Source organism: Ammospiza caudacuta, chromosome Z, assembly GCF_027887145.1.
Source record: "Ammospiza caudacuta isolate bAmmCau1 chromosome Z, bAmmCau1.pri, whole genome shotgun sequence".
In the NCBI taxonomy this organism is placed as follows: domain Eukaryota; kingdom Metazoa; phylum Chordata; class Aves; order Passeriformes; family Passerellidae; genus Ammospiza; species Ammospiza caudacuta.
This window is the reverse complement of record NC_080632.1, coordinates 75,066,071-75,091,350: the sequence shown is the minus strand read 5'-3', so window position 1 is coordinate 75,091,350 and position 25,280 is coordinate 75,066,071.

Below are 25,280 nucleotides of genomic sequence, written 5' to 3'. Positions count from 1 at the left end.
ACAGATGGCCCTTGAGATGATAGAGCCCATCATTCTCAGAAATGCCAGCCTTCAATGCCTGTTTTTCTGTTAACTGGAGAGTGAACCTATGCAAGCACTGAACATTAAAGCTGGAATGATGTAAATCAAATTTCACACGTGAGGTCTTTACATTGATGTGCTTTCTGAAAAATAAGGAATAGCTCAACTGCAAGGAAAAAATTATGCTTCTCTCTAACTGTATGAATCAAAATAAATTCCTTATGGTCTCCAAATGCCAGAGGTCCATACATCAATCAGTCAATTGCAAAACACCAGATTTTACTAAAGTAATTACTATAGTCCTATCCACATCTGAGTTCTATTAATAAAAAAACAAAACAAAACAAAACACCCAAATAAAACAACAACAAAATACCCCAAAAAAACTAGAGGACAATTAGATCTCATAGTTTTTACAAATCAGAACTAATGCACAGAGATATTAAATATCAGATTTTTCAAGTTCATGAAGTTGATACAGATAACACATTCTTTGAAAGACTTGTTAATTTATTTTACCTGATAGTACAGTTATTAGAGTGGAGAAGGAATGCAAGATGTTGCAATTTGCAGCAACTTACTGTGGCTAAAAATGAGCAAAAGCTAAACTTTATGACTATAGAACTTCCATAGTAAAAAAATCCTAACCAAACCAAAACAATCCTAAATCTTGAAATAATGTCATGAGGAGGTTTTCTCATTAAACAAATCATCCAATGGGAAGAGTTGTGTAATGTTTCTGACTTATAAACATATGAAAACTAACCTAAACTTTCTCTGCTGTTGAGAAATGCTCTGTAATGGTGAACCTCAGCATCTTTGGTTCCCATTTTCAGTACTAATGAGTTACATGAGATTGTAGCTAGAGCCAGTGCTGTAAGCTACCAACTGAAGCTGTGAGTGAATTCCCTCACCAGTGCTCACAGTCCTGTCTCGCAAATGCAACAGCTAATGACTTATTGGATTAAGTCAGCTGGGAGTGAAGCAATGGTTGTGTCAGAAAGAATTGAGCAGGTATGCAGCTGAAGTTAGTATCGCCAAGCTGACAGGCCAGAATGTGTTTGTTTAAAAGTACAATTGAAAAGGTCTCAACACTCAGCTTGCTGTTTTGTAGAATCTGGATGAAAAAGATGTCATGCATTGTACTTTGTTCTCAGGACATATTTGCTGCACTAATGGTTAAAACTCACCTGGAGTTAAAAACCATCACTACACATTTCAAAAACCCTGCTGCAACACAGAGTGTATCTCCTAAGCAATGCCTGCAAAGTGACAAACACTGCTGGCTCTGGGACTGTCTAGTGATTTCCTGCCCCTGAAGATGCAGGTATCTGGGTAGGGAGAGCAGTGCAGTGGAGGCTGTGGGCACATGGCCAGAGCAGAGGAAGCTTCCCAAAGCTTCCAAGCCAGCCAGACTCAACTGACACTTCCAGAGCCAGGCCACAGCACAGCCTTTCATTTTCCCTATGAGCTGTGTTTTGTTCAGAAAGCATTTTCCTTGCTGCACTGCTTGAGGGCAGCCATAGGGCAGGAGTGCCAGAATGTCCTTCATGACCAGCCCACCTCAGCACACTGAGAGCAACCAGAGACACCAAGGCACGTGTGCCAGGCCACTGCCAGGAGTTCAGGAGAGGTACACATGGTACAGTGCAGAAACAGGACAGATTTCATGTGAATCATGCCTTTATTTCCTTCATGGTGAGGCAAAGCCTTGCTAGAATGTAAACTGATTCACTTCCAGTAACCAATGTTTTTTAAGACTTGCTGATGAAAGCAAGTTTCTGTTGATTTGAAAGAAACCAGTACAAAAGATGACAAGGTGACACAAAACTTATCTCAGCATTTCATGTTGCTTTATTTTAGTTGAGAGACCAATTTACACTAACATTTGGAAATCAAAAAATTGTCTTTATGCTTCTCTTCTCTTCTCTTCTCTTCTCTTCTCTTCTCTTCTCTTCTCTTCTCTTCTCTTCTCTTCTCTTCTCTTCTCTTCTCTTCTCTTCTCGTCTCTTCTCTTCTCTCTTCTCTTTTTCTTTTTCTTTTTCTTTTTCTTTTTCTTTTTCTTTTTCTTTTTCTTTTTCTTTTTCTTTTTCTTTTTCTTTTTCTTTTTCTTTTTCTTTTTCTTTTTCTTTTTCTTTTTCTTTTTCTGTGGTTTCTCAAGAGAGCTGTACTGTAGAGAGAAACCAGCTAGCAAAGGGCAGAGACAGCAATCAGGAATGATTACACCATACAAAAATGTCAGTGGCATAACATGATTTAACTGTGATGCCACAAATTATAGATGAAAGTAGAGGCAGAAAAAAAATCAAAAGCAGAAAACACACTGTATCCTTTATATTCAAATCCCCTGATTTGTTCCAAATTCCTCCAACCAAGTCCAGGCATTTACAGAAACTAGCTTTTTGCACATCATCCCCTGAGAAATGGGTCTAGAAAAAAGTAGAAAAGCTGACTGGAGGACTCAAGATTAACCAACACTCATCCTGAAAGTTGGACAGGTCATGTTTACTAACAACCAAAGAGCAGATTCCTATACCAAATGTGCTGATGTAAAGAGGCTGGAAGCTGTGTGTAAGAACAGAATGTTTCAAAGGACATACAGAACACTGGGGTTCAAAGGTCTGGAACAACATGACCTCTAAAATTCTGCTCCAGCTAAAAAGAACCCTGTATGCAAAGACCTGAAGGAGGAAAAGGGGGATGTGGAAGCTTGCTCTCAGTGTTTTATTACCTGTTCTTTCTTATTGATGGACTATCAGCATGTGCTTGAGCTGAAACCCACCTGAGTGCCAAGGATAGTTCACAACAAGGGTTATCCTGCTCCTGCATGCATCTACTAAAGCCTAGAAAGATCCTAGAGACTCTGGAGGGTCTCTGCCTTTGCTCCATAGCAAGCTTATGTAACACAGGGCAAGAGTGTTTTGAGCTCTTGAGAGGAGACACCCAGAGCCAATCTGCCTAATTTGTTGTACATGTTGGACAGCATTCCAGTTCCGAGAAAAAAAATTCATGAAGACTTCATAATTTGGCTCTGGTCTACATAAGAAGGAGAACTAGACAGTTATATTTTTCTTTTAAAAGTAATCCAAATCAGCTAACAACCCAACTGAAACACTAGAGAATCCATTTTAGCTGCTCACTTTGCTTAAACTCTGCTGGAAGATTTGTTTTATGTTATTTCTGTGAGAAAAGCAACACCCTTCCTGGCCACCTCCATGCCGGTGGTGGGGTGCTTAGGTGGGAGCCTGCAGTGCACTTCCACAGAAAGTCAAGACAAGAAAATGCTTTCTTGGCCTTCCCCTGTTTCAGCTCAGGATTGTGTCTGGGTCCATCCTAGATTATGGCAGAAGTTTTGCTGGTTCAGATAAATAGCAGTCTTTGCCTTTAAACCCTGCTGCTGCCCATCCAAATCAGTTTACTACTGCTTGAGAAAGACAAGAGTCAATTGTTTTTAAATATTTTTTCAGGACTCTCACTGGCATGTTGCAAAGCATTTATGTTAAAGGAATAGATGATTCCTCACAATATTATTAAATGGTAGTATTTCAATCTTTTGTGTACAGACAGGGGAGGGCACCTCAAAAACCTACACATTGGGTACTAGGAAAGGCTTAGACATCTTGTTCTGAGGGTACAGCTTACTGCTGTAAGCACTTTCCTCCTGTATATCCTCTCATGTGAGCAATGGCAGACACAGATATTGCCTCCTTCAGCTTCTCCACGTCCTACTGAAACCACTAAGCACAAAGTTAGGTACTTGCCAGAAAACTCTTCAAACACAAGGGCTTAAAGCTCTCAGGTAAAGGATAAATCTTGGAGAATTCTAGATCTTGGCAGATATTTGCCTGTTTGTCTGACCCATTTTGTGATGTAAACCATTTTGAAATGGCAATTCTGGAATTCCCCAGAAAATGGAGAAAACAGCTCCCACTCAACTGCAGTGTACACAGAATGACTAGTAAAATACTTTGCAATCCCTCACAGTCTTCATAAAAAGCATAAACATGACATGTCCCTCAACAACAGGTAAGGGACATATAATGAAAAGATACTCGGGTTACAAAGACAGACACCACAGGGAAATAACTTTGTAAAAAACCTAGTAAAATTTTAAGGGCAATGCAGTTCTCTTCATTCTGTCATGCTCTTTTTCCACTCCAGTGTTTTTTCAACTGAGTCTTTCTTTCCTCTTGAATGATCTTTTTGAAAATAAAATGCATAAAATCTAGGTGCAGCCTTGTCTTCAGCTAAAAAAAAAACCCTTTGAGGTGGTTACAGAATCACATCTTATTAAGAACTGCATGAACGAATAAGGCTAAAAAACTTGGCCAGCCCAACAAACTGCAAACAAGGGTGATGCCACCAGCCAGAACACATGCACTGGCCCATCAGGTGGCTATGGCAACTGTTGGATCTTTTTTTTAGCTCCCATGCTTTTTTTCACCACTAGAACTGCATGACATTGTGAATCTCTCCAGTGATATGTTAACTTTGTCTCAGTCAGCAAACCCTTCAGTTTTTCCTAAGGGGTTCAGAGATGATTGTAACTGAGCCCTTTCATCAGCAGTGGGGTGTACAATAGATAAATGGCCTAATTCTCACTTGTGCCAAAGTGCTTATGCTGATATTGCCCCTAATATGTGTGATGATAAAGTTCCTTACAATGGTACAACTCTGTTCTCTTCTAACACAGAAATGACCTTTACTGATACAGCTGCATTCACACTACAGCCTGCCTAAACTTAGAGGTTTTACTGGCAGAGAGACACTGGTTAAGAGTGTGGGGAAAAATCATCACACACCTCTCTGACAACTGTGCTGGCAGACACTGCAGACGAGTCCCTAGATAGACAAAACAAGTTTCTGCAGGATAGCTGCAGCCATCTGTGAATATTCTGCCTGCAGGAGAAGCAAGGTTGTTTGAATCAGTTTAACTCCCTTTCACTGAGGTTGACCCAAGGTCTGAAGCCATGGTCATACCAGCCTAAAAGTGAATAGTCATTGAATTCCAGGAACTGGTAAGGGCAGTAACAGCAAAACAACTCTTTTTCCAGTGAACATATCTTTTCCCTTAGGAAGGACGTGCACCACTATAACTACTATAAATAAGGCCTGAAGAGCCTGAGTTGTATCTATTCAATTATAACAGGAAAGTTAAAATAGCCCAAAAGCTGGGCTAATCTGAGGCCGCTTTCTGAGTAAAGATAACTGCATTAAGAGATGTAGTAAGAGATGCTTTAGTGCCATGTATTGAAAAGTTAAGCAGATCACATAAATATACTAAGCCATGGCAATTTATTAGGTGGTAAAAATAACACTGTTGTATGAGAGAACAAAATTACAGACTCGGGCAATGTCAAGGAAGCTGTACTCAAACAGCAAAGGGGGTTCTGAAGAATGGCAAATTTGAATATCCCATTTGTGACTCAGAATCTGGGTAGGCTGCAAAATCTTCCCTACTGCCTAATCTACAATATTCTGCCATGTACAATTTTCCTCCCATTGTTTTAAGGGACTAAAATTAGTTCAACAAGTGACTGTGGAAAACATGTATGGAAATAACGAAACTTGTATATTGTGCTCTTAGTGTGACAAAAGTTAGAAACTGTTTACTTTAGATCTTGATCATCCTACTAGACTCTGTGTATTTCTGCAGCAACCCCTAGATTATCCTCTAGGAATAACTTTTTCTGACCAAAGTTAGGCAAATGAGATGTCCTGTATGAAACAGCCAAAAACTTTATGGTGGTGTTTCATTTAGTATTTCACCAATGCTTTTTTATCACTAGAAGTTGAGCCAGTAAAAATGGCAAGCTCTCAGCACAAGGTTTTGTCTTCTGTCCAGATCTCCCCTGTGCTCTCACTGCCTGATTTCCACATCACTTTCCCTCTTCCCAACCCTCTGCCTTCAGTGCCACAACAGGCGCAAATGGCTCTTTCTCCTGGCAGCACTCACCACTATTACTGTAATATCCCTGGAGGGCTCTCGGGGCAATGAGTGCACCAAGACACCTTAATTAGCCAGAAGAGGCTTCACCCACTTCCTAACAAATATCTTCTTCCTTTCCATTCCACCTTTTCAGTTCCTAGGTGTGGCAGTCCAAGGATGGCTTGCAATACACTAGTTATCAAGACCTCCTCTACAGCTCATGAGAAAGCTCATGGACAACGCTCTCAGTGATATGATTTACTTTTATGTTGTCCTCTGAGGATCAGGGAATTGGACTCAGTGATCCTCATAGATGCCTTCCAACTTGAGATCTTCTATGACTCTATGAAATATAGGACTCTAGGAATTATGCAGAAAACCTTACAGAAAACTCACAGGCCAAAAGACTCTGTGTGCAGTCTCTTGTCACTGCTGGTAAGTGTGGATTGGGAAAAGAAATAGAGGAAGTGAATCAAGTGAATCATTGCACAATCAATCAAAAGGTGCCAGACAAGCCTTCAGGGCAAATACAAGACTGTGTGACAGATCTGTGCACACAAACCACTGGAGACACAGAATGGTTTCTGCAGTGTTTCACTGCCCACAGCCCAAGCTCCCAAAGGCAAGATCACTCAGGAAGAACTGTTTGACCAAGGACACAGAGGCTGACCTTGTTTCAACACAGATTTCTGTGAAACTATCTGCAGCAGAGGAAAGACATGCAAGACAGAAGCCCAGGAGAAGAATGCAAAGTCAACATGTGGGTTAATTGGAGGGTGGAGTGGGTGTTACAAGTCCCAGTACACCGAAGTCTGCACTTACTGCTCAACAAACACAGCAGTGCAATGTTTCTGAATGCTCTTTTGCCAGTAAGTGTGACAATCAGGATGCCATAGCTCAGCAGGGAGGCTGAATTTATATTCTTTTCCTTATATGTAGCTGATGGCTGTCTTGCAAATTACGGGAAATGTGGCACTTTCCTTTAAAAGCAAAAATGAAAATGGGCTTTTTGTCAGAAGAGATATACTAGAACTCCATTAATCTCACTTTCTTGGCACTAAAAAGCAGAGTTCAAACATCCTGCAACCTCTACTGATAGCTAATAACTTGGCTTTCTCAGAGCTAAGAATAAAAAAAGTAGAATTCTTACCAGAAAAATCAATGTGGCTCCTCCTCTTAATTGTATCTTCCATGGAGCGCATATATTGAATGCAAAGATTTGCACACTATTTTGACAGCACTCCACTAAGTAAAAAGCAGTGGATACTGCAACTGCAGTATCTACTGCTAGGTAGAAGAGTATTTTCTTGTGTCCTGCAGGTTCCTAGAGCATTCTATTTCTTGTGTCCTGCAGGTTCCTAGAGCATCTCCACTGCTACTTACGTGATTGCTCAGTTGTTGAACATTAGACATTCACAATGAGTGCTTGCAAAACTGATCCAATGGCATAAAAATCTTACAGTCCCACTGCTGAACTGTTCCTAATTACTTTTGCATTTACTTTACCACAAGATCACGTCAGTTAACCTTAAAAATGTATGTATGTTCCAACTGTGTAGGAAGACAAATGATACCAATAATTATTTATTATTCATATGGAATGTTTAGCTTTGCAGCATTAACACAGCACTCTCAATACACACATAATTGTTTAAAAAATAGTCACATCAAAGGATAATGATAGTGATAGATGAGAACAAGAAGAAATGTAAATGCCAACAACTACTTCCATTAAAATCAAGTGATTGGAGGTTCACAGGAAAAACCTAATCATCAAACTGATGGGAAGGTAGATCAATCAAAGCAAAATCAATACAGCCTGGAAATCTGAGCATTTTATCAATCATTCTTCAAGCCTAACTGCCAATTAAGTAAAAACAGTTTTTTGATAGTCATGCATGATTTCTAATATGTCCCATGACTCATGGGATAAACATTGATTTATAACTCCGGTGTCAATTTTGCTGTCCCTCCACATAGGAAGAGGTCTGACAATCACCAGTGGGACAACGTCTTTCAGTTCGGAATGGCCCAAAAAAAGTGTTGCATGCCCAGAATATCAAATCCACTGATTTGTCTTTGTGGTGACTTGTCATTCCTGTTAGCTGGGGATAAACTGCATTTGCTGAACAGTATTAATAACAGTTCAAACAAAAAACTGACTCCTGCATGAACCTACACACATTTACCATGCTCTCACCTAGGTATTGAACCACAGGTATCTACTTGGTATGCAATCACATAATTACAGAATGGTTTGGATTGGAAGAAATCTTAGAGACTATACAATTCTAACTGTATAGTCTAATCCCTGGTGTCCCTATAGCCATGGGCAGGGATGCCTCCCACTAGACCTGCTGCCCAAAGCTCTATCCATCCTGGTCTTGAACAGTTCCAGACAGGAGGCATCCACAAACTTCTCTGGGCAGCCTGTTCCAGAGCCTCATCACTCTCTGTAAAGAATTTCTTCCTAATGATTAACCTAAACCTGGCTTCTCTCAGCTTAAGGCCATGCCATCTTGTCCTATCACTACATATCCTTCTAAAAAGTCCCTCTCCAACTTTCTTACAGGCTCCCTTCAGGTACTGGAAGGTGCTATAAGGCCTCCCCAGAGCCTTGTCTTCCCCAGGCTGAACAACTCCAGCTCTCCCAGCCCGTCTTCAAGGAGAGGTGCTCCAGCCCTCTGATCATCTTCTTGGCTTCCTCTGGGCCAACTACAAGAAGTCCACATTCCTTCCACACTGGGGAGCCCAGAGCTGGCTGCAGTGCTGCAGGTGGGTCTCACAGAGCAGAGCAGAGCAGAGCAGAGCAGAGCAGAGCAGAGCAGAGCAGAATTCCCTCCAACAGCTGCTGCCAATGGGGCTCTGCATGCCCACTGCACCCTTTGCTTTTTGGGCTGTGAGTGCACAGGCCTGGCTCAGGCCTAGCTTATCCCCAGAGTCCCTCTTGGCAGGGTTGTTCTCAATCCTTTCCCCATGCAACGTGTGTTTGTCTTTGGGATTACTCTGATCCAGGTGCAGAATCTGGCACTTGGATGTGTTGAAGGTCAGGTGCTTTGCAGCAGACCATGTCTCAAGTCTGTCTAGGCCTAAGTCTTGAACTAAAGGCAGCTACAAATATGATAAATAATCAGAAATAAAATCTGTGGCATTCGTATAAAAACATTAACACCCCTGGCCCATACCCTGTTCAGCGTCTCCACACTATACAATTCACCCTTTCAGTAAGATCCACTGGCTTCCCTGCTGCTGGTCCTTTAGGTGGGCGTGCAGATTCCCATCACAGTCACTGGTCATGGTCTGAAGAAGGCATGTGCACCCCTTCTACACTTGATCTGGATTTAAGAAATGCTCATGGGACAGTGTGGAATCCTTTCAGCCCCCCAGCTCTCATCTCTGCAGCTTGAGGGGATGGCTTGTTTAGAGTCACACTCTGGAAATCGCACTGTGGCACGAGCTGCCCAAGCAGATCCCAGCTGCTCTCATGGAACTGGGCTGGTTCTCTTCTCCAGAAGATGCACTGGGGCTGTTCAGATGGTCACAGAATAATTCCACATCTGGAATATATCCCATAAATTTGAAGGAACCAAAATTTTTTTCCCTTGCTTTTATGCTGCTGTGGTACGTTGTGTATCCTCTATCCTCTTTGCAGTTTATACTGAACAGCCCTACCTGATTGCTCTATTGCTTGGTTTATATAAAAAATTATGCAAATACCTGTATCATTACCTCACACTCCCTCTGTAACTGGGTTTTGATGGAAGTTTCCTCCCTTTGCCAGAGTTGCCTAAAAATATAGTCATGTTGGTGCAAGCTAAATTTTGAAAACTTGCCTTATTATCAGACATCTCTTTCATGCAAACACCTATACACTTTACCGTAAATGTCAAAGAAAAACTAAACCTAATGCATAGTTCACTTGTTTTGTGTACTTTCAACTTTATTTATCTATACAAAGTTAATATTTTCTTTTGCATGTTTAAGAAATAAACATTTCCTTGTTTCTGTGCCTGCAAATAAGGTATACATATGCTTGTATAACTGATTTCTTTTGTAAAAGCAATTATTCCCCCATCAAATTCAATGATCTCCACTGAAAAATGAGGAAAAAAAATTGAAAACAGGCTTTGCAATATTTGGAAATAAATGGTGCTTTCATTATGTAAAAGCATTAGGGCATCTCCAAGGTATTCCAGATATAACAATTTATAGTAAATGAGATTATTATTGCTGGGAAAAGAAGCACTTAATGTCAGTTTTCTGTGGGAAAAATCAAAACAGACTAATCCAATAGGGGCACTCAGAAACATGCAGCAAATATTTAAAAGCTTCAAAGATCCAAAACAACAAGGGAAAAACTCATTCTGAGGAAGTAACTTGGAACAGGATGCTTCTATTCATCCTTATCATAGGGAGGTAGCCTTACTGTCCTGAAAATAAGAATAGGAAGCATATTTTATCATTGTGTTCTTCCAACTTACACCAACTTGTCTAAAGTAGTTCTACCAGCACAATTGTGGAGTAATGCAGTGTTAAGTCAAGCCTGGATACAGGGACCTGAAATAGAAATTGTTGAGCATTGAGAAGATGTGAATTGCTGCCTGAAAATCTCACAGACCTCTGTGGCTCGCATGAGCAAAGCAGTCATGTCAGAATGAATTTGGCTCAACACACTGCTATAGCAATCAGCTAGTAATGGCTCACCTTCCAAAGATAGCAATACTACAGAATTAGTAATCAGCCATACAGCCACATAGCTGAACTGTTAAAAATCCAAAATGAACCTTGAAAATGAGAAATACGTGGATAATATTCCCTAGATATGCATTCAAGGAATGCATCAGATGTTGATCTGTATTCCTTGCCATTTTTGCTTTCAAAGTATGACAGTCTCCTTCTCCCACAGAAGCCTCCGTGCCCTGCCAAATGGCTCAGCTTAAGTCAAATGGGATAAAGGCATTTGGAACTGCAAGATCAGTAGTGCAAAACAATCTGTCCCATGGACGTTGAGGAACAGTCCCTATCCATTACAAAGTACATTCTACCTGAACTCAGTCCCATCTTGTGCTCCCATGTGCTCTGCTTTGGCTGTCACGAGATGACTCATGAGGCACAGTGGGGGCTCAGGAGGTTTATCTCAAAAAGCTACAGATCTGTTCTCAAGTCTCACATATCTGATATTCATGCTTCCTTGCCACTGCTCCTCTGTTTCACCTACTGAAACACCATAAGGAAACTTTTCTGGTTCTGATGTTTCATATGCCTGTTAATGCAGAAAAACTGATTAAAGCAAAACACATGGAGAAATTCTGAATGGCTACTCTAGATGTTTTAAAGTTTATATGGTGTAAAGATCAATTCTGATGTTAGGATTAGTGTATAAAATGACTCTTAGCATAACTGTTTGCAGTTTGAAGAATTTTTTGCACTTTCCATGCAATACGGGTTTGAGCTAATTAATCCTCATTAAAATGCCAACTTGAAGACAATAAAGTTAAGAGACAGAGAGATTAAAGCTAAAACGCAATGCAAACATTTATTTACCAGCTAAATGGCCTCACTGACCTTAGGAATGTGTTTGAAATCTTCTTAGGCACCTAACAGCTGAGTATCTTCTACACTTGCAGCCAAGTTTCTGAAGACATTTAAAGAGCTCGCTAAATTTTAATTATGAAGTAGGAATTAGACGACACAGATAAAAAACCTGATACTAAGCAATTCATGGAAGACCCCATGGTGAGGACTGTGAGCCCACCAATAGATCTTGGAAGGTCTGACCAGCATCACCTGGGACTCTGCCCTTTGCCCACACGGAGGAACTCTGCAGGCTCAGGCCTGGCCCTTTCATTCCCTGGCTGAGCTCTGTTGCTAGCACACCTGCCTTCAGCCCCACCTCCTAAAGGCCTCTTGGGGCAATGTCACAGCCTAGTTAAGTCCTTTGCCTCATCCCAACTCCTGCTGCTCCTGACAGGACTCCCTGGATGGTTCCTGGGCTGCATCACCTCCTCTCCAGGTGCAGAGCTGTTGTGGAACATTCTGCCCAGCTGTTGTGGTTGGCTTGTCTTGGTTTTCTTACCTTGAAAAGTGGTCTGCTCCTGGAACTCCTTGGCACTAAAGACAGAGACAGATTTTATGAGTTTTTCCTCTACTAGAATGAGTGTATGTAAGATCAAACACAAAACTAGTGTTTTTTTTTTTTTTTTTAAATAAGTGCTTGCACATTTCTCTTCAATGCATTTGGTCAAAATGCAATCTCAACATCTGCATTATAAAAACAGAGAAATGTCCTGAAGTTCTCTGGTACACACTGAAACTTACTAGAAGGCAGAACTTGTCCAGAATGGCATGTAATCTGATGTAAATGGTTAAATGAATAAGGTGGGTGTCACTGATAAAAAGAGCTCAATTCTGAAGACCTGTGATTTGTCTTCCCCATATGTTTGTTTTTTTTTTTTTTTTTTTTTTTTCCATTAAACAGATCTGATAAAAGCTTTGGAAATATGCAGGCATTAATATATAATGAGAAAATACTGTGTTGATTATGCAGTTGAGAAGAAAATCAAGATAGCAGGTAGAAAGAGCACTTAGAGGGAAAAAAAAAATCAAAACATGGTCAGAAAAAGGTGAAGGCAGTAAGTAAATTAATAGAATCTTCCACAAATGAACAAAGTCAGGATCCAATTTGGCAGGTGGTGGTGGTTGTGGAGATTAATGCTGTATGTCAACACTTTCTGCCCTATCCTTCACAGCATGCAGAGCAATTCCATTGAAATTCAATTAAGGAAGAAAACCACATGATTAAGAAACACGGACACAGTGACTGCAAAATATGCAAATTGTGCTGCAATTTTTAAAGACATAAAAGGTAAAAAACCTACAGAGAAAAACTCATGGAGGGAAATTAGTCCAAACACCATTAGAAGTACATTTTCAGCTGAAAGCATGAGGGAATTCAGCTGCAGAACTTTTATTAAGCTTAATTGGTGTCATGGTGTAAAGTCCCTGTGCATCAAGTTGCTAATGCACTCTATGAAGAATGGCTTTATGCTTCTCTAGGTGCATTGAGGAAGAGAGTGAAAACAGTCATTTCACTGCATTATAGGCTCTGAACACCTAAATTCTTCTTTCTTGAGCATATACTATTATTGTCAGTTTTGACCTACATGATAGCAAATGCCATTTGCAGTAGAAAAAAAAATTGTATGTTGCTAACCACTCTGAACCAGGAAATGAGCCAATTCCTTTCTTTTTTTTTACTCAAGGGATTGGTTTTGCCTCTTTTTTTAACGCTCATGAATTCTAGTAATGTTCTCACTATGAACATGTGGAATAAGAGCTCAGCTGAATGCTTCAAATTAGGCCCCAGTTTGTCTAGCTAAGTTCAATATGCTGACATGTGTGCTGTGACAACCCAGGGGCTGAGTGATTTACTGGCACCAGAAGATGCCAGTGGGAAAAAATGCTCCCAAGTTAGCATTCCATTTCATTCTCCACAACAAATTGATGACATGTTGGAAAGCACTAACAGGGTTGTGGATTTAGAGAAAGAGGCATCTGAAGCCATTGACAGGGTGGATATATTTTGCACCTTCAATATTTCTTGTTTTTCTCAGATTACATGTCTATCTTTATCCTGGCTGTCTTCTATCTTTTGTAGGAATGAAATGGCCACTGAGAAGACGAATGAGAAAGTGTGAATATTTGTTATACGTATGTATGATATGCAGTGCTTTCAGCAAACACATCTTCTCATTTTAAATGCTTATGTATTTCTTGTTCTTCTTTCTAATTGAATATTTATTTTTAAAGAGATGAGAAATCAACTTTTATGAGGCAAGTTATACTGCAAAATGCACCATTTCAATGACAGATGATATGGTTACAGAAATTTACGTGTGCAGAGTTAACATTTCCATTTTCAGAGAACATACATTCAGATTTTTGAAAACAGGGAAGTGAAAGAATCAACATGTGTTTAAACATATGTGGCTTGTTCCAGCCAGTAGGGAGAGTCTGAAATGATGGAGTTAAATTCAGTGCAAAACTGAGTTGTCTGAAAATGGCGCTTATCACAGCTTGTCAGGACTTGCCTGAATCAGGATTACGATGAGAGATACTCTGGAAGACCAGCTTTCTTTTGAGGAAAAATTTTTTTTGCCACTATAGCTCCAATTAAGGAAAAGTTACTTATTAAAACAGTTACCAACAGTTACTTAAAAGTTACTACAGTACCCATGCTGTGTGACTCAGGCCCTCTTCCTGAGTAACCTACTATAGGAGTTTAATGGAAATAGAAGTTTATTGGAAATAGTTTACAAGGAAGTAGTTTAGAAGACAACTCACACAGAGAAGAATGAGTAAAATTTTACTGATAGTTTATTCTGTGGAGCAAGGTATGTATCCTTTTCAGAGCAGCTGAAAAGTGTAGCTTTAACCAGTGCCCTATGAGTGTGTCAGAGCACAGGTTGAGTGGAGGCCTCAGGATGACTCTGTGAAGGCTCCATTAGTTTGAGCCTGGCTAAGCTTTAACATTTTTGGGATGTTAATGATAAACTATGCATATAAACTTGTTTTAAAGTAGAAAAGATCGTACCGAGACAGATTAGATATTAACAAGGTTTAGAAGCATCCTAATTATTGTGGTGTTGGATTCAGGCTTTCACTCCATCAGTGAAGGGTTTCTGACATACAACCAGTTCCATGCTGCTGCTCAGGTTCACAAAAAACCCACTCTTTCCACCATCTCTGAGTTCTGGTTGGGGTGTGCTTACTGATTTTTCTCATCAGCTTCCCAGTCTCTTTGGGTCCATTCATTCTGCTAAGTGACACAAGGGCAGGGACTGTTCTCATACCCTGTGCCAAATGGCAGGGTTCACACTACACAGAGCTGGCTCTGGGTCTCCTTTGTGTTCCATGTGGTGATCATGCAGCTCTACTTTTTTTTTTTTTTTTTTTTTTTTTTTTTTTTTTTTTTTTTTTGGTGTTTTATTTTTTTTTTCTCTCAGTTCAAGTTGTCTAAGAATAGAAAAAGGGCTGTGTTCATAGCTAGGGATTCAACATATGAATGCCTATTGGGAATAGCCTGGGAATAGCCTGGCATGCGCCATACTTAGGCAGTATTTCAGAGGGTGCTAGCTGACACAGGCCAAAGCTGTACCAGCAGCTAAGCTCCTCTCCTTTTAGAAATTTAGAAATTTCTACTTTTAGAAATTTAGAATCAGAAACACAACATTCATTACTCCTTTCTGCCTGTTCCACTCCATAATGTGCAAAGGGCTCTTTGCCCATCTTTCTGTCCTGCTCCTGTCAGGCACATCCAGAAGGAGGGCACTGAATGACCCTTTTCTGGCCATGAAAAGCAGATGTCCTCTCTGTTATTTGCCCTGCTTCTCCCAGAGGAATGCACAGAAAGTTATAGTAAATTGCAACCCTTATAGGGCTGAAGAAAAGACTGAAGAATATTAGAGTGGCTGTCAGGCACTGCCCCAATGCAGGCACAGGCTCAGAAAGGCATTAAGCTGCCAAAGGCCAACAACAGCTAGGACAGGGAACCCAGCAGCAGGTCACACTGTTCAAGTTCTTGGTAGGTATCTGTTACTGTTCCCTGTCAGAGACAGGACACTGGGCAGGAGGTTTTGCCAGAGCTCAGCAGGCTTGTCAGCATGACAGCTCTCTGCTTAAGTGACTGCAGTAATGATGATGTGACCCTCAAGAGAGGAGGAGGAAGGGGAAAAGATATTCTTCATCTTGCCCATCATGTGGGGTTTGGGTAGAAGAATGGCAAAGAGGTTCTCTGTCTTGGGAAACCTTGGCTCCTAATTCCACCTAATCAATATCAAATCTAAGTGTAGTCTTATTATCAAGCACGTTATAAGGATTTTCACGTGTTTGTAAACACTGGCCTCCAAGGAGGACAAAGGTTTTTAATTATATGAATGTTGTAATCCTAAAGCCTACATTAAAATACTATTTCTAGCTGTTTTGCATACAGATGACTCAGTTTTAGAAAATCGTACCCTTTTCACAGACAATCCCTACCCAAAGGCAAAACACATGACAGAAATTACCTGTTATAATTTTTCATTTGCATACACTCATGCAATGATTCTATGATATTTACTTGGTACTGGGGCACAGCAAAATGTGCATAAAATTATCTTTCAGTGTTTAATAATACATGCATTCATTTTTATGCAGAGACAGTTTACCTTTTTTCCACTCAATATATTTTAAAATATTGTCACTTAAAAAGAAGCAACAAACCATGAGATTCACCCAAAGTGATAGATTAATATCAACTTATTATAATTTTGCCAGTACAGGCATGAGGCAATCTACACCAGAGAAAGCTGAACTTTTTATTCTTCCTGGGTAGCTGTAGCTTTTTAGCTACGTAACATTGGACTGTAAATATCATAAGTAAAACCTGTGGCTGACACAGCCCATGAAGCTCATACATAATATGGGAAGTTATCTCAATGTGCAATTTACTTTGGAAAAAGTCAGAGACTGGTCTTGTTGCAAACCCTCTGAAAGAAGAAAGGAAGCACTCTATGTTTGAGAAAGCCACCTCAAGACATGTGTAGGCCTTGCAGGTGACTTTCTCTTTGCTATTGACAGATGGAGGCATGCCAGGACACGTGGTGTGGAGTATTTCCTTACAAAACAGGGTCCACACATGGCACAGGGGAGCAGAGCCTGGCTGCAGCTGGTCAGTGTGCCTCTGGCAAGGCTTTTGTGTTTCAAAGGACATGATATGAGGAACAGATTAATTGTGCCTTCTTGCCTTGGCTATAGCACTGCAGAATGATCATTACACTGCTCAGGGCCACGTGTGCTGAGTGCTTTGATTAGAGGAGTAAAAAATCAGACCAACCAGCTGCATCTTGTATGTGGAGCAGGAGAGAGCCCGTTGTGCTAAGCTCATTCCTGTGAGAATCTATTGTATAAAACATGTGTGTATTTCTGTATTTCAAACATTTCTTTGAATGTTGTTGGGAGACAGACAAGAGGATAGAATGTGTCTGTGATGAGACTGGATAGCAGAGTACACCAGAGTACATTCTGCAGAATACACCAAAAATGGAAGAAATTATGGCTAGGTTTTAAAAAAATATTTTGGTGACTCAGTCTCAAGGTCTTCCGTATTTTTTAGAATGTAGTCATGCACCCAAGGCATCTTAAAATGCTTTTGGCATTTTACGAGTCTAGAAGCAAATGTCGCTGTCCTTTAGATTTACTTTTTCTCTTTCTCTCCTCTCTCTGATAAACACTGTCATAGAGGTTCTTTATGTTTTAGAACTACCAGCTGCAAAAAAGGTAAAAGGAATTGCCCTTAACCTTTTCCTTGAACTTTTCACCTAAAATTCTTAACAGGACTAGTGTTTAGGGAGGAATAAAAATCAAAGGCGATAACCCCAAAGAGTATAGACAGGCATTTGCCAAACATTATGCCTAACTATCTCCAGCACCTCCAGTTTCCTTGCTCTTGCCCCCAGATTATCTTAACCAGAGGTCTCCTAGTGTGCCAGCTATTTACTTCCCTAAGAAGGTATGCAGGAGAGAGCCAACTGATAACACAGTACAAGCCACTTGTCAGCCCAGAACAAGAACAACATTTCTAAACACTTTGTTATTAATATCATTGGTTACCTGGCTGTTATAAGAAATGCAGAGGTCATACCATGTTCAAACATGACTTTTCATCAGAGCAAGATATAAACTTCAAGTTAAAAGTTGTCAATGTTTCTAACAACTAGAAACCAATTGATTTATCATTGTCCTTTCTCTTTGAAGCAAAGATCTGAAATGATACTGACTGATAAGCAAGAAAACTAGCAATATAAAATTGTTTCATTTATGTTATCGTATACCTTCTTTTTCTTTTGTCAAAAGTTTACCACTTAAGGAGCATTGCTACAACATTCTGGTTTGCTCCTAGTTTTGGCAAAACACCAACTCCATTCCTGAAAGTAAAATAAGGAGAAAACAGATCATATCAGATTTTAAAATTTATTTCCAAACCCTCAAGATTTAGACTAAGTCCTGCAATATGATAAAGGGACAATCTGAGAATGTTAGACCTTGTGTTGCTTGCATGAAAATCTGTCCAGATTTGGCCAAATCACAAACAAATAGAAATACCATTTACAGGAAAATGTAGGAACACTTGAGCTAAGCCTGAACACAATGCAGTGCCATGCAAATATGGTTATTTGGGTCCCAGTCCAGTGTCTCTGAGAGGCACTGCACTGTATTTACACCCTTTATTGACGCCTAAACTTCTGCACAATCTAAGTAAAGCAAGCAAGCACCATCTGGTTGTGCGTGTTCAAGCATTTCCACAACTGGAGCTGGCAGACAGCCTTCATCTTAAGCAGCAACTCATGCCATTGATCTAAAAAGTTTCATAAACATGAATCATCAGATCAGAAGGAAAATAGATTGTGCAGGAGAAGACTGCAGTGAACAGCTAAGAGACCTATTTCTTCCTACCAAAACACTAACGAGCAGTGATAAGCAGGCTGTCAGTTCTGTGCGCTTGTAATGTTGCTCTACTACAGAATTAGACAGCTCCTTGCTTCCCTGATTGCTCTGCTCCCTGTGAGTCTCTACACATTTGTACCAGCTGCCCTTGGCTGGGCTGAGACCAGCCCTGATTATAGTAGCTTTATGTTTGTTTATCACATACATCCTGAGAATCAGGAAAAACCTTACAAACTGCAGCTAGTGATACGGTGTGATGAACAGTTGTCAATGTTTTACAGGGTTTCTTCTGACTAGCTTCTCTGCTTTGAATGTCTTGGCAACAAATGCTAGCAAAACAGACTCAAGAGATGCAAAAGTGAGGAAGGAAACAAAACAGTAAGCTGCTTTTATCGCATGAGTGCTAAAATTGCAAAACTCTGCCACAATTCTCCTCAAATATGGGATGCTGAAAAGGGTTAAAAGAGAAAAATCCCCATTATTCTGTGCAAAATGTTCAGTGCAAATCTCTAAAATCAAGCAGCCCTAAAGATTAAGAGAGGTCCTTCATAAATAGGTACTAAAATACACAGCCTTGTGTGTATTTTCAGTATTTCAGTAGAGGTACTACAGAAATTACTGAAATCACTGCCAGAATAAACCATGAGTCCATCTAGGTCTTCTCCTTGTCTATGTACAGTATCCATGTCACTTGGTGATTCTAGTCTAATTCATATTTAGTTTAATTGATGAGGCTTCAATTTTATCTTGGGCATCTTAAGCTGGAGACAGATTACCTAATGCTCCTACCACATTGTCTCTGTTGTTGTAATTCATACCCACTTCTTCCTGTCTTCTCTGCAACATTGTATTCCTTTCCCTTTTTTTCTTGCAAATTTGAAGCTGTACCACTCTTTCCCACAGTCTTTACTCCTCCAGACTAAACAACTGCCTTTTCTTCCATCTTTCCAAACAGGTCATGTTTCAGACCTTCTGACCTCTAACTTTTCTGCAGTACTAATCACTCAAGGACATTATTCCCTGAAATGATGCAACTCAGCTATACCAAAGTTAGGCAGGCTGCCCAGTGGAGGCAACAAATCATTAGGTTAAAACCATGCTCCTGTGTTGCTGATTCCTCATCCTCAGCTTGCCAGTTTGTTTTAATCATCTGTTGGATGTCATCATAAACTTCTTAATCCTCTTCCCAATAGATCTAAGCAGCACAAAGAGCAGCCATGCCACACACACCTCCTACTGGGAATTTCCGTGGCCCTTTGTATAGACATCCAAAGCATTCAGAGTTTCAGCTGAAGCCTTTGCAGGCTTGACAGGTGCCTTGACCTCATACGCTGTTTGTGCAAAATCACTCAGCAGCACTCAGGTGGAACGCCTGATCAAAGGACCTGGGGTTTTATATAATTTCTCCCTGGCATCTTTCCAGCTCTCTAGGAGAAGAGTTGAACCTCCCTGTTGTGATCTGACAAGTACAGCAGCTTTTTCTGAAATCCTTGTTGTTTCCCATACTAGCACACTGACATTTTCTTTATGGACAGAGACCAGAGCTGACCACTGCTAGGAGTGCTGGGTAGCTCTAGCTAGACATGAAATGAGTTCCAAAGGGTGGAAGAGGGGTAAGAGAAACACACAGCTTTATGAAGATGAAACACAGGTAGTGCTGCAATGTAACAAAAGTAATGGTTTTGTGGAGGATGCTGAGTTTAGCCTTTTGGCTGCTCTAATGGAACAAATTAGTAGAAACTGTGTGTACAACTGTGCTGCCTGGCAGCAGACATGTAGGGGATGTACATTTCCAACATCACCTTCTGATTAGTTTATTTTAGGCTGTCTGTGTATCTGGAAAATGGGAAAGCTACTCCTGACTGCAGTGGTGGATGACTTTGAGGTTACTGTAAGAGTAGGTAGGTAGAAAGTATTTTTGTCTGTTGCACAGGTGAGACCTTGCTTGTGCTCTTCCACAATCCAGTATATATCTGCTATACAAAGCCTGATAAAACTGTTCCAAGACAGTCAGTTTCTTTTCCTTACCACTCAGTTGCACTGGAACATTTTCTAGAGGAAAGCCAGGCCAAAGGAAAAAACATGTTATTAAACATTAAAACAGTGTTTGCTTTCACTCACAGTGGCTGGAACAATTCTTCCCCAGGAGACTTTCCCACAAGATCTGTTCTCTCTTAAAATGCTCACTTACTCATTACTTTTGCTTCCTTTGTCTTGGAATTTCTAAGCAAGTGATTACTTTAAAGTTTTCAGAAAATATTTTTCTTTTTCTAAAGGTGATGTCACTTGGACCCTCTGACTCAGTTTTCTGTTAGCCCAGATGCAGAACAAACTTGTATAAAATTCTAGTTATCCTAAAAACAAATGAGGATGTTTCTATAGGGTGGCTGCACCACATTAAACTTATTAACTCTATTTCGTAAGGTTTCTGCGCAGCAGAAAATACCCGTGATTTTATGGGTGGTTCTGATCTCCTCCAGAAAGAGCAACAACCTGTGTGCCTGGATTTTCCCAGAAAAAAAGAAATGGTGTTGCAAAGCTCTAGATGTCTTCTAGGCAAACCTTGTCCTAGCTTCCCTATGTGACCGCTCTGACAACCTTTTTTGAGAACAATTCTGTATGTTTGGGATGCCTGAAGGTTCATGCCTTTGGAGGGAGGGATATACTAATCAAATTGAAGCAATTTGGAAAAACTGTTTCATTCTCTGAAACTTCTGAAGCTTTCTGAAGATGTTTAAGGGCAAGACAGAATTTGCTACTGGCGTTCTAAGCATGCTCTGATTCTCTTGGTTATGGTCAAAAGTGCTAAATTTAATGTTTGAGTGGGGACAAGGAATTGTGCTGAAGTACATTCCACCTGGGAAAAAAAGCAGGAGTCAGAAATAGATCAGGAATCAAGTAGAATTGAAAACTGGTGCTGGAACCCATTGAAATCTAATGTACATATTTACTTCTAAAATTATAATAGATAATGAACAAACAACAACAATAATAACAACGCATGGAAGTATTTCAGGGTTAGCTTTTATTTTCACCACGTAGCTTGATGCTCTTTTACTTCTCACAGTCTATAGGAAAAGGATCTTTGAATGTCTGAGAATCAACCCTTTTGTCTTTACCTCTTGTGTAGAAAAAAAGCAAGAAATATGATTTATGGAGAACATGAGGACAAGGAAGTGAAACCTGTGTTATTAGCTGATAGGACTTGGAGCCATGAAACATCTCTCTACAGGAGTCGTCAGAAGCCTTCAACTGCTCCTAGGCATTCTCTGGCACACAGGAAGGCCTTTAGGGATAAAAGCTATGCAAGTACCTACATGCAATGTAGGAGGACATGGATTTAATTATAGCTCTTCCCCGAATCTGTATGCAGGCTAGCATTCCAAGCATTAGCTGGTCTGTGTTTTCCCTCTTATCCTCTGCTAGTGTGTAAAGCAAAATTCAAGAGAACACAGAACAGTCTCTGATCTATGTGTCTCCCTGGAGTGAAGCATTATGAGCTCCAAACTTTTCTAAAAAGAAGTCCTCTAAATAAAGCCATCTCTCATCCAAAGAGGAGGAGCTTTGTTTCCTCAATGTGGCCAATTTTCTGGGGTGAGCCAGTTCATGTTAGTGCCAGAGCAGTGAGAAAAGGAGGGGGTACCTGTGCTTATCATCTGTAGTTCAGTATGCTGCAACAGTACTTGGAGAACTCCTGATTATCTGCAGCCAAAAAGTGCTCCAAGAGATAAGCATCATTATTTGATGTTTCTGCCAACCTCTTCCACTTTTCAAAGGCACTTTGTAGAGGCTTGCATTAGTTGTGCTCTAACATGGGATCAGGGCTCTCATCCTGGAACAGAGAGCTCAAAAGTACTTAAGATTTGTCTAATTATACTTCAGATGTTTGAAAGATGGAAGTGGTATTTATCTCTAAACTTTGCATTATGAAACTACCGTTTGGCAAATTAAAAGCCCTCCTTCTCTCATCAAACATTTACAGAGAATTCAGGTGGTGTCATTTCACTATGTCAAGAGAAGCATTACTGTTAGTCATGGCAGTGAAAAATGGATTTTTAAAAGTCTGGAAAATAGAGACACAGATTTGGTGTTTATCCCAGCAACTTAAATCATAAGCTGACATCTTAGGGTTTTTGAAAGGTAAACTGCATGGCAAACCCTTGGTGTTCAATCAATTCAGACCATAAAATCATAGAAATAGAGAATCATAGAATGGCCTGGGTTGGAAGGAATCTTAAAGACCATCTTATCCCAACATTTCCAGCATGAAAAGGAAATCTTCCACCAGAGTAGATTATTTAGAGCCCCATTCAACCTGACCTTGAGCACCTCAAGGTTTGTGAAGTCCACAACTTCTCTTGGCAACCTGTTCCAGTTCCTCACCATGCTCACATTAAAGAATTTCTTCCAAACACCTAATGTAAACCTATTCTCCTTCACTTTAAAACCATTACTCCTTGTCCTCCCTTGCAAAAAGTCCCTTTGCAGCTCTGCTGTGTTTATTTAATTACTCCCCTATTTTCTGTATCACTCTCCCATTTTCTGTAATGGTTCTGCCCTCGCCAGTTTTTCCCGCCATTGTGTTGTTAATTATTCGGTTACCTTGGTTACTCCCGCCACAGTTTATGTCAATCCTCTCTGTTATATAATTTCCCCTCCCCTGTGTTTCCTTATATGTGAATTTGTTCTCCTCCCTGGGCCCAGTCAATCACTCCCCACTCCTCCTAGTTTGCCAGAATCTTCTGTGCTTAGGGAGACTTGATTGGCTGTGGCTCCGGGGCCCCTCCTTTACATTGTTTCTATTGGGTTTTCTCTCATGCCCGTTATCCTAAGTCCACTCCCTTGCCTTCCCCTATTGGTTCCTTGTAAACCCCTCCCATTAATTCCTCCCCCCTTTGTAATCCTGTTGCACCCTTTGTTCGAGGTCACTCACTGGCAGACACCTTAGGTTCACCATCTGGGTGTTTGTCACTCCCTGGTTGGCACGTTGGGTTCTACAATAAATCTGACAAGTCCCCAGTGAGTGTCTGGACTCTTTACTCTCGTTGGCCACAGCGATTCCATCCGCTGTGAGCACAGCCTGAAGCCTTCTGACGCCAAGGGGTGCTCACACATTTGCAGTTGAGTGTTGGCCGCCCTCCTGCCAGCCGGACCCCTGACCTTAAGGCCACCCACCCTGCAGTCTCCTGTGAGCCTTTGTTTCTCCAGGATGAACTACCCCAATGGTCTCAGCCTTTCCTCACAGGAGAGGTGCTTCTGTCCCCTGATCATCTCTGTAGCCTCCTCTGGACTTTTTCTGGAAGGTCCATGGCCTTCCTCATGCTGTGGACCCCACAGATGGATGCAGGGCTCCAGGTGGGTATCACCAGAGTAGAGGGAGAGAATCCCGTCTCAACCTGCTGGCCACACTGCTCTGGATGCAACCCAGGATACAATTGGCTTTCTGGGCTGCAAGTGCATGTGGCTGAATCATATTGAGGGTTTTTTTTCCACAAACACCAGTTGAACCTTCTCCCCAGGGCTAATCTCAATCCATTCTCCACCCAGACTGTATTTCTGCTTGGAATTGTTCCAACCCAGGTGCAGGACCTGGAAACTGGCTGTGTTGAACTTTGTACAGATCCACCCCTTGAGAGTGTCCAGGTCCCTTTGGACAGGATCCCTTCCTTTCAGTGTAGTTACCACACCCCACAGCTCAGTGTCAGCAGTGAACTTGCTGAGAATGCCCTCAATCCCACAGTCCATGTCCCTGGCAAATTTGTTAAACAGTGTCCCAACACTGATCCCTAAGGGGCACCGCCAGTCTCCACTTAGATATTAAGCTGTTGACTGTAACTCTTTGAGTGTTACCATCCGGCCAATTTTTTACAAAGTGGCCCATCCATCAAACCCACGTCTCTCCAGCTTAGACACAGGGATGTCCTGCCAGACAGTGTCAAATGCCTTGCACAAGTGCAGGTAGAGGATGTCTCTTACCCTGCCTTATCCACCACTGCTGCAAACCCTGACCAAATTAGTCAGGCACATTTTGCCCTTACTGAAGCCATGTTGACATGGTGATTGGCTGTCAACAGTAACCTCTTTGTTTTCCATTTGCCTTAGCACAGTTTTCAGGAGAATCTCCTCCATGATCTTACCAGCCACTGGTAAGACTGACTGGCCTGTAGTTCCCTGGGTGTTACTTGTTTCCCTTATTAAAAATAGGGCATTATCCAGTGTTTGACTGGACTGCCACAACTTCTCAAATATGATGGTTGACTCCTCAATAACTTCCCCAGGACTCATGGATGGGTGTCATCATGGACTTGGGCACCTTCAAGTTCATGAACCTAGTCATGTCCCACAGCAGGCAGTTCTTCATTTTCCCACTACTTGCTCAAGGATGGCAGTCATGATCTTGAATACGTGTTTTTTGTCCTGGCAGAATATCACAAGAATGGACTCAATTTCAAGAAACATTATGTGAGAAGACAGAAAGCATTTGTAAGACATCATCCCAAAAGAAAAGGCACAGTTCAGCTCGAGAACAACATTAAATATAGACTCCTATTTTTTTTTTAACTTCAGTGGTTGATATAGCCAGGCTGGTACAGCACTCTGCAGTTATGCTCAGAAAGTCAGACTTAAGAAATAATTCACATGGATATTTCTTCAATATGCTTAACAGGACTATGGAACTATTGAAAGCCTACAAAAATCCGATGTGCATGTCAAGTAGTAGCTCAATCCATAAAATATACCACTGAAGCAAATTGGAAAAAAATTTTGTGATGCTGCAACATCCTCGCTGATGACATAAACACCTCCCATTTATCATCAATGGATATGGATTTTATTAACTTGT